Source organism: Callorhinus ursinus, unplaced genomic scaffold, assembly GCF_003265705.2.
Source record: "Callorhinus ursinus isolate GAN/ISIS: 27379988/994484 unplaced genomic scaffold, GSC_fseal_2.0 scaffold8, whole genome shotgun sequence".
Lineage (NCBI taxonomy): Eukaryota > Metazoa > Chordata > Mammalia > Carnivora > Otariidae > Callorhinus > Callorhinus ursinus.
This window is the reverse complement of record NW_027397070.1, coordinates 67394700-67412221: the sequence shown is the minus strand read 5'-3', so window position 1 is coordinate 67412221 and position 17522 is coordinate 67394700. Positions and strand designations below refer to the sequence as shown.

The 17522-nt window shown below is 35.7% G+C and overlaps 1 long non-coding RNA gene across 8 annotated transcripts; it reads left to right on the top strand.

The window, feature by feature from the left end:
• The first annotated feature begins 1769 nt into the window (after positions 1-1769).
• LOC141373309 (uncharacterized) lies at positions 1770-11548 on the top strand. Of its 8 annotated transcripts, none has more exons than XR_012379167.1 (5): positions 1770-1989; positions 6258-6393; positions 8816-8967; positions 11346-11393; positions 11513-11548. It is a non-coding gene; the product is annotated as an uncharacterized lncRNA (long non-coding RNA). The 8 variants fall into 8 exon arrangements; XR_012379168.1 differs by having other exon boundaries at positions 11343-11393; XR_012379163.1 differs by lacking the exon at positions 8816-8967.
• Positions 11549-17522: the final 5974 nt, after the last annotated feature.

Sequence of the window (17522 nt, the reverse complement as noted above, 5' to 3'; positions counted from 1 at the left end):
AATTCTTACTTACCATTATTAATGTGCTTAGCAAACCCTCATAAAGAAGAACAATAATGTGAATAGCCATCTGCATTCTTTCAGCTTTTTAACAAGTAGCTTTCAAAGAATCAGCTTTTAGCTGATTTGTCATTTCATCAGCACCACAAATACTATTTAATAATATGGTGAGATTATGATGATAAGAGGACAAGACATAGGATAGAGATGTAATTTAGGGATAGTGCACCTTTATTTCAAGGGGCAGCGAAGGTAGCTTCCGATCACTATATTCTTTTTTTTTAAGATTTTATTTTTATTTAGTTCAGAGCGAGAGAGAGAACAGAGGGAGAAACAGACTCCCCGCGGAGCAGAGAGCCCGACGAGCGGCTCGATCCCAGGACCCTGAGATCATGACCTGAGCCGAAGGCAGACGCTTAACCAACTGAGCCACCCAGGCGCCACCCCCCCTTTTTTCTAAGATTTTGTTTTTATTTATTTTAAAGAGAGATTTGATCACTATATTCTTTGATAAAAGTGAGTATAAATTTATCTTTTCTGTTTATAAAAGTAATACATGTTAATTTTTGAAAAATTGGGAAAAAATAAAGTATATAGGTGTTAATTATAGTTTAGAGGGACACAGTATCAATTGTGTGCATATATGTATAAACCTTATCACACTGAAATCAATACATATAGTTTTGTGTCCTGCTTTTCTCACTTTATATCAATCATAATCATTTCCTATATGAGTAAATATGCCTTGAATGTATGATTTTTAGTGGCTGCAGAATTTCCCATAATAAAACATCCTAATATTTATTTACCCATTTCGACAATGTAAGAAGCTGCCTTGTGTGTGTGTGTGTGTGTGTGTGTGTGTGTGTGTGTGTGAAAGTCATTGCAATGAATAGCCTTCTATAAATCTTTTCTTGCATCTCTGATTATTTCCTGTTACTGAAAGGTGATTTTAAGTGCCTAAAAGGAGGTTTACAGAAATGAAATCAGAGCTGTTTAAACCATGGATCATTGGTTTGAATGCTATTTCTACTTTTCACCTCACCGGGAAAAGGTGTTGAATGTTCTATAAATGTTTGTCTTTAGCTATATATTTTCTAACTTGACAATGAATTGTCCACTAGCAGGGGAAAATCTAATGGCTGTTTCAGAGCAAAACTATGAATCTATGGATTGACCCACATTTATCTGGGCATTAGTCTAATGGTCTATAAACGTAGTCCACGTACCAAGACATTTCATGGAAAAATTTTCATCGATCTGGGATGAAAGAACAAAAATGAAGCCAATGTGGTGTATATTCCAAAGAGCTGAATGTGTATTCCTCTCTGGGAATGAAGATGATAGGAGGTGGTAGGTTGTGTGTTTGTTAATGCCTAACTTTTCAAAATACAAAAACTCGACAACTTTTCATGAAATTTTACAGGGCTATGAAATGCCCAGATCTGAAAACAACTGACCCACACAGAATGCGCAGGAGGTGATTCTTTGCTACTTCCCCTGCCCTGGGGGATATTTGATGATGTTATATAGGAAGCATCATCACCCCATTTAACTGGGAACATGTTCTCAGCCTGGACCCCACGCAGAAAAGGACTTTTACTCTGAAAGGGACTTTCAGTTCCCACTTTATCACCACAGCAACCAGCCTATGTTGATGACAACAGAGACTTTAGGCAGAGCAGCTCATGCAGGTTATGGGGAAATCTGCCAGATCAGGCATCAGATAAAAGCCACTTCTAAGTTAAAGAGTTAAATAGGCAGCCAGTATTTTGCCGAGCATATTGGAAGGAAGCAGAACAAGCTAAATTTAAATTTAGCTGTGAGCATTTGCAGATGTAAAGACTAAGAACTCAGAAGCACGGGTCATTAAATGAGAAAGCAGTGCCAGAGTTCCAACACCCCGGAGGTGAGAATGGTGTGGGGAGGACACAGAGCACACACTTGAACTTGAACCTGAACCTGAGCCCAGCAAAGAAAATGTGTCAGGTGAGGGTTCCCTGCAGCTATTGAGGGAGGAGAACGGGAAACATGGTTACAAAGCTCAGCTCAGCATATAATAATTGTTTATTTTTGTGCCTAAGCCAAGTGTGTGGGAAAGTGAGGAGGCACCCAACTTGAGGGTCAAATTGCTCATTATTTATAATTATTTTTAATATATTAGGCCTATGACAAACTACTGGAGAGCCACAATTCCATACCAAAATCTGAAAAGTTCTAGAAGGCAATTTGCAAAAAAGTGGAGAGCCAACTCATTTGGCAGGAGATCCTCCTCAAGACTGAAGGGAGGAGCGCTTTGGTGGCTCAGCTAGTTAGGCACCTGACTCTTGATGGTCATGATCTCAGGGTTTTGGACCGAGACCCGGGTCAGGCACCATCCTCAGGGGGAAGTTTGCTTGAGATTCTCTCTCCCTCTGCAACCCCCACCTCTACCTCTCTCAAAAAAATAAAAAGAATGGAAGCGAGATTATTTATAATCATTACCATAGCTCTCTTCATGTGAATATTCATCTCTTTGTAGCAGGGATATTCATGTGTTTAAATACAAGTTGCTGCCCCAGATCCTGCTGGGGCTGTTAAGGCATATACAGTACATGGATCATATTACTTTTCTGAAATCTAAAAAACTTTAGAATTATGAAAACACCTGCCTCAAGGGTTTCAGCCATAGGATATGTATGTATTAATATGCATATCCTATGAGTGTGTTCTCTACTTACCAAATTCGAACAGAATTTAAGAAATGAAATATTAAAGAAATACTTTGTCCTATATACGACTCTACCATCCCAACATTCTCCTTCTTTCCTACTCAAGATCCCCATTTTTGAATATTGGTATCTATTATGTCCATACAAGTTATTATGCTAAAATGGTATATACTAGTGTGAATATTCACAAATATTCTGTTATTAGTAATATATACATATATGGGCATGTATTTGTATTGTGAATGTATTTGTAGAAATTTATATGTGTGTAACTCCATTCATGTAATTTATATATGGCATTCTTTATATGTTTTTCAGTGTTACGAATAGAATCATCCGGCAATTATTTTTACTTTTTATGATAACTATCGATGTTAAGCTAGTTTTTATGTGCTTATTGATCCTGCATATATCTTCTTTGGTGAAATCCCTGTTCAGATGTTTTGCCAATCTTTTTCGTTGATTTGTCTTCTTGTTAATGAGTGGTAAGACTTCTCTATATAATCTGCGTTAAGTTCCTTGTCAGATATATATGATTTGCAAATACTTTATCCCAGTCTGTGGCATGGCTTCTCATTTTCTGAACAGTATCTTTCAGACACCAAAGATTTTTAATTTTGATTCAGACGTCCTTAATTTTCTCATTCATGGGCTGTGCTTTTGCTCTTCTGCTTAAGAAATCATTGTCCAGCTCATTGTCACGAACATTTTCTTCTAGGTTTTTTTAGATACATAAGAGTTTCAGCTCTCAGATTTAGTATCTAATATCCATATCAGGTTAGTTTTTCCATGGTGCAAGATGAGTGTCAGTGTTGACTTTTTTTTTTTAAGATGTTATTTATTTATTTGATAGAGAGAGACACAGCGAGAGAGGGAACACAGGCAGGGGGAGTGGGAGAGGAGAAGCAGGCTTCCTGCTGAGTGGGGAGCCTGATGCGGGGCTCGATCCCAGGACCCTGGGACCATGACCTGAGCCGAAGGCAGACGCTTAACGACTGAGCCACCCAGGCGCCCCTTGACTTTTTTTTATACAGGTAATCTACTAGTTCCTGTTGTTGAAAGACTATCATTGCCTTGTTGGATTACCTTAGCATTTTTGCAAAAATGAATTAACCACAGAATGTGGGTCTATTTTTGAACTCTTTTGTTTAATTCATGTATAGATTCTTATACCAATATCACACTGTCTTTATTATTGTACTTTTATGGTATGTGTTAAAATCAGGGAGCATAAATACTTACACATGCTCTTCTTTTTCAAAATTATTTTGACTATTCTAGATCCTTTGCTTTTTCATATAGATTTTAGAATTGTCTTAGAAATTTCTTCCTCACCCCCTCCCTCCCTCCCTTCCTTTCTCTCTCTTTTTTTCTTCCTTATAAATTTGTAGTTCATTTTGTATTCTGGATATTTTCCTACATTAGCTATATGCTTGATAAACATCTTTTCTCAGTCTGGCCTTACTTTTTCTTGTAGTTATGCTTTCTTTTGTTATGCAGAAATGTTCACACATAATAGAGTTGAATTTTCCAATCAGTTTCATTGGATTTGTCTTCTTATTAGGTTAGGTTTCTTGTTTAAAAAATTCTGCACTACCCTTATAGCATAAATATATCTTCTTATGTGTTCTCCCAAAGCTTTAGAGTTTCCTTTTTGATATCGAAGTACTAATTATGTCTAGAATTTCTGCTTTGAGGATATGATGAGGTAGGTGGCAGATATTTTATTTTCCACATGGATGAACAATTGTCTCTGAAACTTTAATGTGTGATCCTTTTTTTTCCCCATGCTACTTTTGAAAGCCTCCCCTGTACCATGTCGGGTTTCTGTATTAATAGGTCAGTTTGGGGGCCTTCTGCTTTAATTTATTAGTCTGTTTTCTATCCCCTGTATTGATCACACAATCTTAATTACCAGATGTTTATAATACATCTTGATACCTGGTAGGACAGGTACCCAATCTTATTTTCTTCAAAACTGTCTCAACTTGTATTGATTCTTTGTTCTTTCATGTTAATTTTATAACATCAAGGCAAGTTCCCAGACAAAGTAAACACTTTGGGCTGTAACTGCATTGAGTTAACACAACAACATGGAGGAAATTGGCATCTTTGTTGATATTAATTCTTCTATGAGCCTGATCAGATTTTATTTGGGTCTTCCTTTTATTTAAGATTTTATTTATTTATTTGACAGAGAGAGAGAGAGAGAGAGAGAGAGCACAAGCAGGGTGAGTGGCAGAGGCAGAGGGAGAAGCAGGCTCCCTGAGAAGATATGGGGCTTGATCCCAGGACCCTGGGATCATGACCTGAGCTGAAGGCAGAGACTTAACTGACTGAGCCACCCAGGTGCCTTAATTTGGGTCTTCTTCTAACCTTAAATGACATTTGGTACTTGTCTTTATAGCCATATGACACATTTTTTGAGATTATTACTGTACCTAATAAAATTGTTAATACTGTGAATATAGTGTTTATCTATTAGATATTTTAGTATTTGGTTATTACTGGTAAATAAGAACACAATTTTCTTGAATGTTGATCTTCTGTCCAACAACTTTGCTTAATTCTCTTGTTAATTGTAATAATTAGTTTACAGATTTTTATCTTATTGTATTTTAAATTTTTATTGTTTTAAATAAGTTCAGCTAGACGTTTGTCTCTAACTATTGATTTAGCTTCATCACATGAGGTTTGATATGCAGCACATTTATTTCTAACTCATTCTAAATATATTATATTATATATATTATATATTATATTAAATAATTTTAACTCTGTTTCCCTTGTTAGCCCATCATATTTTCAAGCATGGTAGGGGAGAGTGGCATTAACTATACTTTTATTGTTGATTTTTAAAGTTTAATTGCATTGAAGTCAGAGAATTTGGGCTGCATTATATCGATTCTTCAAAATATATTAGTATATATTCTTATACATGTATGTTGATATATATGTGGATTATATGTAACCCAATCTACATGAGTGTACATATATGTACATATTATAAACATGTAATAATATGCAAAGTAATATACATATAAAGTAATATATATAGTATATTATATATACATATAAAATAATATATATAAGGTATACATATACATTACTTTGTATATTACTTTGTAACCAATATATGAGCATTCCGTATAATTTAGAAAAGAATGGATGTTCTCTCATTCTATGCATAGGTATGGGTTATTTATTTGTGTGTGTACACATTTAGCCCTCGTGTGCATATGTGTGTGCAGTCACGTGTGTACAGATTTATATTTATATCTATATAAAAACAGTCTTGTAAACATATTTTGTTCTAATCATCTTATTCTTCACTATTTTTGTCCTCTTGGTTTATTATTTTCCGAGAGAGGCACATAAAATATTCTCTAATTTTGATTTTATACTTCCTCCTTATAATTCTGTCATTAGACTCCATTCTTGCAGATATTTATGGTAACGTGTGTTCTTTGTGATTTTCTGGTTTCTCCTCTTCCCTTTGAATGAATTTGGTGTCAACTCCATTTTCTCCTAAATCATATTTTACAGCAGCTGATTTGGCTGTGAACTCCCTGAAGGGAGGTTTGGCTGATTCGGCTCTAGCCCTCAGTGTCCAGATCACAGGCAGTGGCTGGGGCACAGGAAGAAGTCCTGGTGATGAGAAGCCGTGGATCTGAATAGCCTGGTGGGTGGATCAAAACTAGCAGGGATGAGGTGACACTCATAGCATCTGTATGCATGTTTCCTCTATGTGTTCTGCATTTCTTGCCCATCATCTTATAAACACCTGTATCAGGGGTTGGCAGATAGTAAATAATTTGGGTTTTGTGTGCTATTTGGTCTGTGTCACAAATACTCGATTCTACCATTGCAGGAGTGAGGAGTCATGAATGAATGAGCATGACTATACTCAATAAAACTTTATATAAAAAAACAAACGGTAGGGTGAATTTTCCAACCCCCGCTCTATATCATTAGATCTTCTTCAATATACTATACAATATACCATACCAATATTCTGGGCTGTGAATACAATTTATTTAACTGCTTCTCTATTGTGCCTTTAGACAGCTTTTCTTTTCTGTTATTATAAATAACATTGTAATATGACTTCTTTCTTACAAATGTGCCTGCTAGTTTGATTTCCTTATAAATGGTGATGTATCTGGTACATGGTAAATGCTCAATGAATATTTATTGAATAAATTAACAAATTTCTATCCTAGCAAAATCACTTTGCTGAGTACCGTGGATATAGAGCGAAGTGAAGGTCAAATCTAGCACAGAAATTCACACTCTAGAGAAACAAAGCAGATTTGTTGCCTTCCAGCTATGTGATCTTAGTCAATAACCAATTAGAGCCTCAGTTTCCACAATTTAAAAAAAAATAATGAATTCCTTGGAAATGTTCTATGAAGGTTGGGTGACTACTTGGGAAAGAGTATTTTTGGGGACTCAGCATTACAGGGCTGACTCTGTTACTCAGACACCTTTTCCTTTCTTATTCAAAACTCTGCTTGCCCACAGCAGGAATGTGTGGAAGCCAAGGCCTGGAGGCCGCTGAGAATTTGCATAAATTTACATAAATCTACATGGGACAATTAATGCCTGTAGTATCATTATTATTAAGCTACTTAGATCTCAGCTTTCATGGTATACATCAAAAACACAGTTTCCAATGTCCAGCTTGCCACCCAGGGCATAGCTCAGAAATGTCGGGTCAGGGATTGGCACATTCAGGACAAAAAGAAATAAATGCCAGTTTAATCCTAGAATTGTGTGTTCCAAATAAGAAAAATACACTCACAAATGAACAACCTAGAGTACGGGTTTGACATGCCCAAAGCCCTTTCTGACAAAGAAGACTGGATGATTTGTGTAGTTTAATACAATGTACCTAGAACCCTGAGACCACCGTGTGCATGAGTCTGAGCTGGTGTGCTGGAGGAAGGGAGGCCACACTGAGAAGAGCCAAGATGTCCCAGCCAACAGTCAGCCAGACCCCTGCCGACATCTTGCCGATTGTCAGACACATGAAGGCTATCCCAGGTCATCCGACCACCAGCCAACCTGCCAGTCTACCAAGGAAGCATTAGATCAGCAAGCCATTGCAGACTGAAAACATCTAATTGACCTACAGAACTGTGAGCTAAATAAGAGGAGTGTGGTTTTAAGCCACTAAATATAATTCAATAAATTAATACAATGATAGTGTAGGGCATGCCTGCGTCTGTCCCTCTCATAAGTTCAGCCAAATAACTGCCTACAACATCAGAGCCTAGAAGGAAAATCACAACCTCAATCTCATTTGAAGTTGAAATAGAGGAGACTGTCAGGGAGATAGTCCTGAAGAGGGGCCTGGGAATCCGAGTTGAAATGGGAATACCACTGGGCTGGAATTAAAATGTGTGCAGTTATTCAGGGAGGCAGAAGGGCAGGACTGAATTAAGGGTCTTGCATTCAGAGGGTCATTTACCTGTCTGTGCCTATGACTCCTTGTACTGGGGATAATGTCTACACCTTTCTGGAAGTGAGGAGGAAATTATGTTCAGTTGACCCTTGAACAACACAAGTTTGAACTGCATGGGTCTGCTTATTTGTGGGTTTTTTTTTTTTTTGAACTGCAAATATATTTTCTCCTCTTTATGATTTTCTTAAAAACATGTTCTTTTCTCTAGCTTACTGTTTGTTAAGAATACAGTATATAATAGGTGTAACATACAAAATATGTTGTTATCAGTAAGGCTTCCAGTCAACAGTAGGCTATTAATGGTTAAATTTGTGGGGAGTCAAAATTATACATGAATTTTCAACTGCATGGGGTTGGTGCCTCAACCCCATATTGTTCAAGGGTCAACTGTAAATGTAACCGTGTGGCTTATAATAATCTCACTTATAATTGTTAGCTATTACTACATTATTTATTACATTTTTTATTTGTATATCACCTTTTTAAAGTTTTTAGTAGTGATTTGTCCCCTTGATTTGAGGCAGATAGCAGTCAATTATAGAAACTGATAGAGAAGTGCTTTTTAAATTATTATTCCCTCTTTCACCTCTTTTTAAAAACTCAAATTCCAGTTAGTTAACATACCGTGTAATATTAGTTTCAGGTGTACAAGATAGTGATATATCACTTCCATGCAATACCCGGTGCTCATCACAAGTGCATTCCTTCATCCCATCACCTGTTTCCCCCATCCACTGCTGCTCTGGTACACATCTGGCCCTGTGTTAGGTATGAAGGAGACTATATAAGGTATGTCTTCTACCTTTAAAGGCTTCCCAGGGTAGGAATAGATACAAGCATGTAAGTTTTTTTAAGTCTAGCTAATACTATTGTCTTCATCCTATTGTCAGCATTTTTTCAAACATTAAAATATTAACTAATTTAATCTGCATAATAACCCAGCAAGGCTGACACCTTTGAATAATTTATTTTATTTTATTTCGACAGAGAGAGACACAGGGAGAGAGGAAACTCAAGCAGGGGGAGTGGGAGAGGGAGAAGCAGGCTTCCCGCTGAGCAGGAGACCAATGCAGGGCTTGATCCCAGGACCCTGGGATCATGACCTGAGCCGAAGGCAAGATGCTTAATGACTGAGCCACCCAGGCGCCCCAAGGCTGACACCTTTGAAATGCAAACAAAGAACAGCTCTATAACTTGCAGACATCTCTTGGCTAGTGTGTGATGAGCCAGACTTTGAACCTGTGTAGTCTGGATCCTGAGTCGAGGCTCCATGGTCCACGCTACACATAACCATTACAATAATAACCTTGAAACCTGGCAGTAATGCACAAGATTTAGAGACCAAATACTGTATGATCACACGAACATTCAGATGTGGCCAACCATTTCTCCTGTGAAGTGGAGAATTCTCAGATCACACACAACATTTAAGCTGATGCATGAGTATTAGAGGGGTTTTTCAGGCACACTTATGGACAGGTATAATTTTCCTGTTGGAGGTTAAAGTGTTTGTGAAGGCAGAGGGTTGGGAAAATAGCACAGTGGATTTCTGACAATCACGTATGTAGGTTTTCCTTGGCTAGGTGAAAGGAAGCAGAGGATTTTAAGTATGGGAAGATTAGGGTTGGCCTAACATTCTGTCTCTGGTGTTGCAACTCCAAACTTTCTCCCTGTATTTGGCACAGGGAATGAAACACTTCAAACAGATACTGAAGAGTCATGCAATCATGTCATTCCAGAAATTCCCATGTGCATTAAAAACCAGTACATCTGGGTTATGCTATTTCTGATGCAAGATATAAATACCCTGTAATACGTAAGTGGGAGATTGCAAGGAGGTGAAATCCTGATGTTGATTTTTTTTACCTACTTAATGGTGCCATAAGTAAGACAAATTTGATCAGAAAATGGGTCAACCCATCGGTGATTGGGATACAGATGTTTCCCAGTTGGAGAGTGAACATAAAAGAATAACAGATAATTGATTCAAGTGCACCAGTGTTGGGACTGATAGCAGGAGCATGGCACCTGAACATAATTTTACATATTTTAAGGACTATTGTATTATTTCTACATTTGCAAGCAGCCCCAGGAAAATTGTGCATGAAAAATCAATGAGGACCTAATGCATCAAGTGGGATAGCTTATGATAATACAGGGCGATCATCTCACACGGGGTAGAATTATCATTCTGAGAGAGCCTTTGTAGTTTTATATCTATTTCTATCTATCTATCTTTTCTATCTATCTATCTATCTATCTATCTATCTATCTATCTATCTAATCATCTAATCTTATCCATCTACCTATGTATCACTTTTATTGTGAAATATTTCAAACCTTCAGAAAAATACAAAGGGTATCTAACAACTGTTATTTTCTTTTAAACAATGAAACATTAATAACGGGTGAACACTAAGTAGATTCTAAGACACAGTCTGAATACTTTGGAATTCCGGAGGCAAATTCTGATTGGCATCTACTTTCCAAGCCAGGATGCACAGCAGTTGCAGGAAGAACCTGCTGTTACCCAAGAGGCTCCATTAGAACATACGAGGTCCCCCAGCTACCATTCCTTCCCTACTCTAATGATGATTATATATTAACATTTTCTTCCTATGACGGTACCCTGATGATTCTGTTCCCCTGCAGAAGACCCTACAATTTCTTCCTCTTTGCTATCCGGTTTCACATCCTTATGGCCTTGAAAGCCAGTCTTCTCTTGGCCTAATCTCCAAGTACACAGAACTTCCAGATCATTCTCCCACTCTCCAGCAGTTCCTGTGTCCACAGAGCTTCTTGATAATGGAAGAGGTAGACAATGAATTAATCTCTTTTGAGCATGAATCTGAAGGATAGGTAGGAGTTAGCTAGGAAAAGCCTGGGGGAGCATACTGTCTAGGCAGAAGTCTTTCCTAACCATCCTTCTAGAACCACACTGTGCCACAGAAATAGAAGACGATCCACATACATAATTAAACATTTTCTACAGTCAGGTAAAAAAGAAGAAAAAAATAGTTGAAATTAATTTTTAATATTTTATTTGACTCAATATTTCCAAAATGTTATCATTTCAACATGTAATCGATATAAAATATTAATGAGATATTTTCATTCTTTTCATACAAAGACTTTGATATCTAGTGTGTATTTTTTGCTTTTAGCAGGTCTCAATTCAGACTGCCACTTCTGAAGTGCTCGATAGTCACATGGAGGTAATGCCTACTAATGCCTACCCTGTTGTTATTTTCTTCGTGGCATTTATGTCTACTTGAAATTATGGTGCTTATTTGTTTACTTATAATTTTTCTGTCTTTCTCCACCCAAACATGAGCTTCATAAGACCAGGAGCCTTTGCTCACCATTCCAGGCCTGAAAGCAAGAAAGCCCTGGGCATCTTTGAGTGCCTCTGGCGCGGTGAACAATGGGGAGGAGGAGTGTGAGGGAGGTGGGCAGAGACTGGGAATCATTAAAGACCCCTGACATGTCTCTATGCTGCTCTCTATGTGGAAGGGCCTTATCCTTTTCTTCGCTGACGAAGTTCCCCATTTCAACACCCAGCTGCATGACAGGTCAAATTAGTACCTTTCTCATAAATGTTCCCCATATCTCTGTTTTACTGTTCGCCATTTTGGACTAGTATTCCATCTCCCTACAAGTTGATCTTCCCTATGAGAACTTGTGCTCTTTGAGAGCAGAGCCTGGGTCATAGAGACTCTTGTTATTTATCTGTGCTCAGCAAAATGATTTTAAGATACACTCACACTGCTACATGTCTTAGTAATTTACTCTTTTTCATTTCTGAGTAGTATTGCATTGTGTGCACATAATACATTTATCCATACATCTGTGATGAACTTTTGAATTGACTCAAATTTGGAGCTATGTTGAATAAATCTGCTATGACCATTTCTGTATATGATCTTGTGTGGACATACATCTTCTTTTCTTTTGAATAAGTAACTAAAAGAATTTCAGGGTCATATAATAACAGTAGTTTAAAATTAATATGAAACTCAAAATTTTTCCCAAAGCATTCACATTTTATATTCTCATCAGCAATATGTCAGAATTTCAGTTCTCACCATATACTCACCAACACTTGGTATTAATAAATCATTTAAATTTTAACATTTTAGTGGGTATTTCATAGTGTGTTAATGCAGTTTTAATTTATAACTAATAATATTGAACATTGTTTTCTTATGCTTATTTGTGTATCTGTGTATTTGTGTATTTTCCTGTGCTTATTTGTGTATCTTCTTCAGTGAAATGTCTATTTAGATCTTCTGCATATTTTTAAACTTTGCATCATTTTTTGTTGTTGATATGTGTTTTTTTTTTTAAGAGGGAGAGAGGAGGGGGAGGGGCAGAGGGAGAAGGAGAGAGACAATCTTTTTTTCAAATTTTTAAAAAAGTTTTATTTATTTATTTGACAGAGGGAGAGATAGCGAGAGCAGGAACACAAGCAGGGGGAGTGGGAGAGGGAGAAGCAGGCTTCCCGCCGAGCAGAGAGCCCACTGTGGGACTCGATCCCAGGCCCCTGGGATCATGACCTGAGCCGAAGGCAGACACTTAACTACTGAGCCACCAAGGCATCCCTAGAGAGAGACAATTTTAAGGGGGTTCCACACCCAGCGCAGAGCTCAATCTCATGACCTGAACCCAAATCAAGATTTGGACACTTAACTGACTGAGCCACCCAGGCACCCCTTGACTACTGTATCTTTTTTTTTTTTTAATTCGATTAGCCAACAAATACTACATCATTAGTTTTTGGTATAGTGTTCAGTGATTCATTAGTTGGGTATAACACCCAGTGCTCATCATATCCTTAACGCCCATCACCCAATTACCCTACCCCCCACCCACCTCCCTTTCCACAACCCTCAGTTTGTTTCCTGGAGTCAAGAGTCTCTCATGGTTTGTCTCCCTCACTGATTGCTTCCCATTCACTTTTCCCTCCCTTCCCCTATAATCCTCTGCACTATTTCTTTATATTTCACATGTGAGTAAAACCATATGATAATTGTCTTTCTCTGATTGACTTATTTCACTTATCATAATACCCTCCAGTTCCATCCCTGTTGATGTAAATGGTAGGTATTCATCCTTTCTAATGGCTGAATAATATTCCATTGTATTATTAAGATGTATACCACATCCTCTTTATCCATTTGTCTGTTGAAGGACATCTTAGCTCCTTCCACATTTTGGCTATTGTGGACATTGTTGCTATGAACATTGGGGTGCATTGCCCCTTCTTTTCACTACATCTGCATCTTTGGGGTAAATACCCAGTAGTGCAATTGCTGGATCATAGGGTAGCTCTATTTTTAACTTCCTGAGGAACCTCCATACTGTTTTCCAGAGTGGCTGTACAAACTTACATTCCCACCAACAATGTAAGAGCATTCCCCTTTCTCCACATCCTCACCAATATTTGTTGCTCCCTGTCTTGTTAATTTTAGCCATTCTAACTTGTGTACGGTAGTATCTCATTGTAGTTTTGATTTGTATTTCCCTGATGACAAATGATGTGAAGCATTTTTTCAGGTGTCTGTTGGCCATTTGTATGTCTTCTTTGGAGAAGTGTCTGTTCATGTTTTCTGCCCATTTCTTGACTGGATTATTTGTTTTTAGGGTGTTGAGTTTGATAAGTTCTTTATAGATCTTAGATACCAGCCTTTTATCTGTTATGTCCCTTGTAAATATCTTCTCCCATTTTGTGGGTTAACTTTTAGTTTTGTTGACTATTTCCCTTGCCGTGCAGCAGCTTTTTATCTTGATGAAGTCCCAATAGTTCATTTTTGCTTTTGTTTCCTTTGCCTTTAGAGATGTGTCTTACAAGAAGTTGCTGTGGCCAAGGGTGACTACTGTATCTTTATAACAAGTCTTAAAATCAGGCATGTCAGTCATCTGACTATTCTTTTTCAGAATTTGTTGGCTGTTTTAGGTTTGTGGTATTTCATATAAAAATTAGAAGTAGCTTGTCAATTTCTGTAAAATAACCTGCTGAGATTTTGTTTGGATTTGTGCTGAGTCTATAAATTAATTTGAAGAGAACTGAAATTGTCATCAGCATACTGTAGTTTTAGGTTTATTTATGTCTACTTTCTTCTCAGCAGTATTTTAGTTTTTAGTGTGTGGGTTTTCCATGTGTTTTTTTAAATTTATTTCTAGTTATTTTGTGATTTGAAATGCTATCAAGAATAATATTTTTATTTCAGTTTCCAATTCTTTATTGTTATCATATAGAAAAACTAATTTTGTATATTAACCTTGCTGAACTTCCTTATTAGTCCTAGGAAAAACAATTTTTGGCCAATCCCTTTGTATTTCTATGTACACTATGCTGTTTTCTGTAAATAAAGACAACCTAATGTCTTCCTTTCTAATTTATATGCATTTTATTTCTTTTTCTTCCATTATTGCACTGGCTACAAATGTTATTAGAAGTAATGAGAGTGGGTATCTTTGCCTTATTCCTTATGATAGGGTAAAAATATTCAATCTTATATGATTATGTATAATCTTTCCTATAGATGCCCTTTATTGAGTTGAGAATATTCCCTTCTATGGCTAGTTTTCTGAGAGTTTTTATCCTGGATGGGTATTGAATTTTCACAAATACTTTTCTGCATTTAACAAGACGATCATATTTAAATTTTCAATTAATATAGTGATTTTCCCTCTTTGGTTTTAATGTTAAACCAACATTGTGTTCTTTGGATTTACTGTATTTTGTTATGAGTTATATAGTTAATTTATGTATATACAATATAATGAAATAATATAAAATAATTATATTATTATATATGCATATTGTTATTTATCATTGCATGCATTATATTATATGTATGTTAGTGTATGTGTGCAGATGTATGTATGTAAACAAATTTGTTGATATTTTGTGGAGGGTTATTTTATGTAAATTCAAAGAGATAGGGGATCAATAGTTTTGTTTTGTAGTAACATCTGTTTTTGACTGCTTGTGGTAACAAAATTAACCTAACCCCATTAAATGAATTTGGATGTGTTCTCCCTTACTTTATTTTTCTGGAGGAAGGTAAATATGTTTTCACCATTTCTTCATTATATGCATAATATAATTAATCAGTGAAACTATCTGGATCGCAACATCTTGTGTGTGGGATAGTTTCTAATTATAAGTTTAAATTTTTAAATAGATATAAGACTATATTTTCTATTTCATCTTGGATCAATATTGATAATTTGTGTTTCTCAAGATATCTGTCAATTTAATCTAAGTCATCAAATTTATTGGTGCAATATTGTTCATAATATTTTTTATCATCTTTTTAATGTCTGTTGGATTTGTAATAAGTTCTTTTTCATGCCTGAAATTTGCCTTTTTATTTGGGCCTTCTTTTTTCTCTTGATCAAACTAGCTGAAATTTTCTCAGTTTTTATTGATTTTTTTAAATTAATTTTTTTTGTTTCTGTGATTATTTATTGTCTATTTTTATTTCATTGGTCTTGCTTTTTTATTTCTCATCTCACCTTATTTGTTATTTCCTTTCTAATGCTTTTTTCTTTTTCTACCTTCTTACTATGGAAACAGAACACTGATTTTAAATCTTTTTTTCTAACGTAAGTACGTAATGCTATAGATTTTTCTCTAAGAACTTTTTAAGCTGAATCCCAAAAGTATTGATATGCTGTGTTTTTCTTTAATTTATTTTAGTATTTTAAAAATCTTTTCTAATTATTATTATCATTTATTTTTTGGCTCAAGGTTTACTTAGAAGTGTTTTGTTCAATTTTCAATTATTTGAATGGTTTTAAGATATTTTTTTCTGGTAATGTTTTGAATTTGATTCCTTTATGATTAGACAATAATCTATAAATTTATGGGTTCCTGTTTTATGACTCATTATTTAGTCTATATTGGTGAATGTTCCATGATAACCTGGAGGAATGATGTATTCTGCTGTTGTTTAATGGAATGTTCTATAATTGCTAATGAAACCAAAATAGTGGTGTTATTCAAATCTTCTATATGCTTATCAAGTTTTTTTCAACTTATTTTATCTGTTACTGAGGTATCAGTGTTAATTACTCCAACTGTGATTGTGGATTTATCCATTTTTACTTTCAGTATTATGAGATTTTGGTTCATGTGTTTTGAAGCTCTGTTACTAGGATCATATATAATATGGAGGAAATGTAAAAAATCATATATTTTAAGTGAAGTTAAACCTTAAATTCTATACTATCATCAATACCCCAAATCCTTTTAAGTGCCCAGAAACATATGTTTTTGGCAAATATGGCAGACCAAAGACAAATGTCAGTATTACATAAAAAGTTCATGAAAATTAATAAATAAGTAAAACACTGAAATCTCAATATATAAATGAGTAAACATGGAAGACCATTCACCAAAGAGGAAATTTAACTTATAAAGAAGCATAAGGATAAATGCTAAACCTTCCCAGTAACCAAAAAAAATACACAGTAAAATAACCATGCATTTTTTATTTATTAATTGACTAATTTTTTTTAAAGATTTCATTGATTTATTTGAGACAGAGAGAGCAAGCACAAGCAGGGGGAGAGGCAAAGGGAGATGGAGAAGCAGACTCCCCACCCAGCAGGGAGCCTGATGCAGAACTCGATCCCAGGACTCTGGGATCACGACCTAAGCAGAAGGCAGATGATCAACAAACTGAGCCACCTAGGCGCCCCAACTGACTAATTTTTTTAACTTTAATGCTCAATGGTGGGAAAGATAGAGTATAATTACATTCTCACACAATGATCGTGACACTGATAAATGATTTTAATAATGTATAAATAAATGCAGACTAAAAACAAGTGAGCCATATTAATTAAGAACAAGAAGAAAATCGTATTTATTTATTCATTCAGCATATTATTTTTTAGGATCTATCACATATTAGGCACTGTGCTAAATGTTGGGGATACAACTCTGATTACAAAAACAATTTTTGTTCTCATGGAACTTAATAATACTTTTGGTACATATCCTAAGGAAATAATACCCAAGTGGCTTATATTATATGAGTGAATACATTTATCACATCACAAATAACTACCAAATTAATTAGAAACAAGACAACTCTTTATTAGCTAGGTGAACTATGGTATATCAATATTTTGAAATATTAGCAATGCTATAAAATAATTGTATTTATTCATTTGCTAACTAAACGGGTGTTTATTTTTCACTTGTTAAGTACCAGGCATTGTGCTAGGCATTTGGATATAATAGTACACAAGACAGACAAAGTCCTTGTCCCCTTGGAACTTATATTCTAAAGTAAAATGTAACATCATAGGATCCAACATTGCATAAA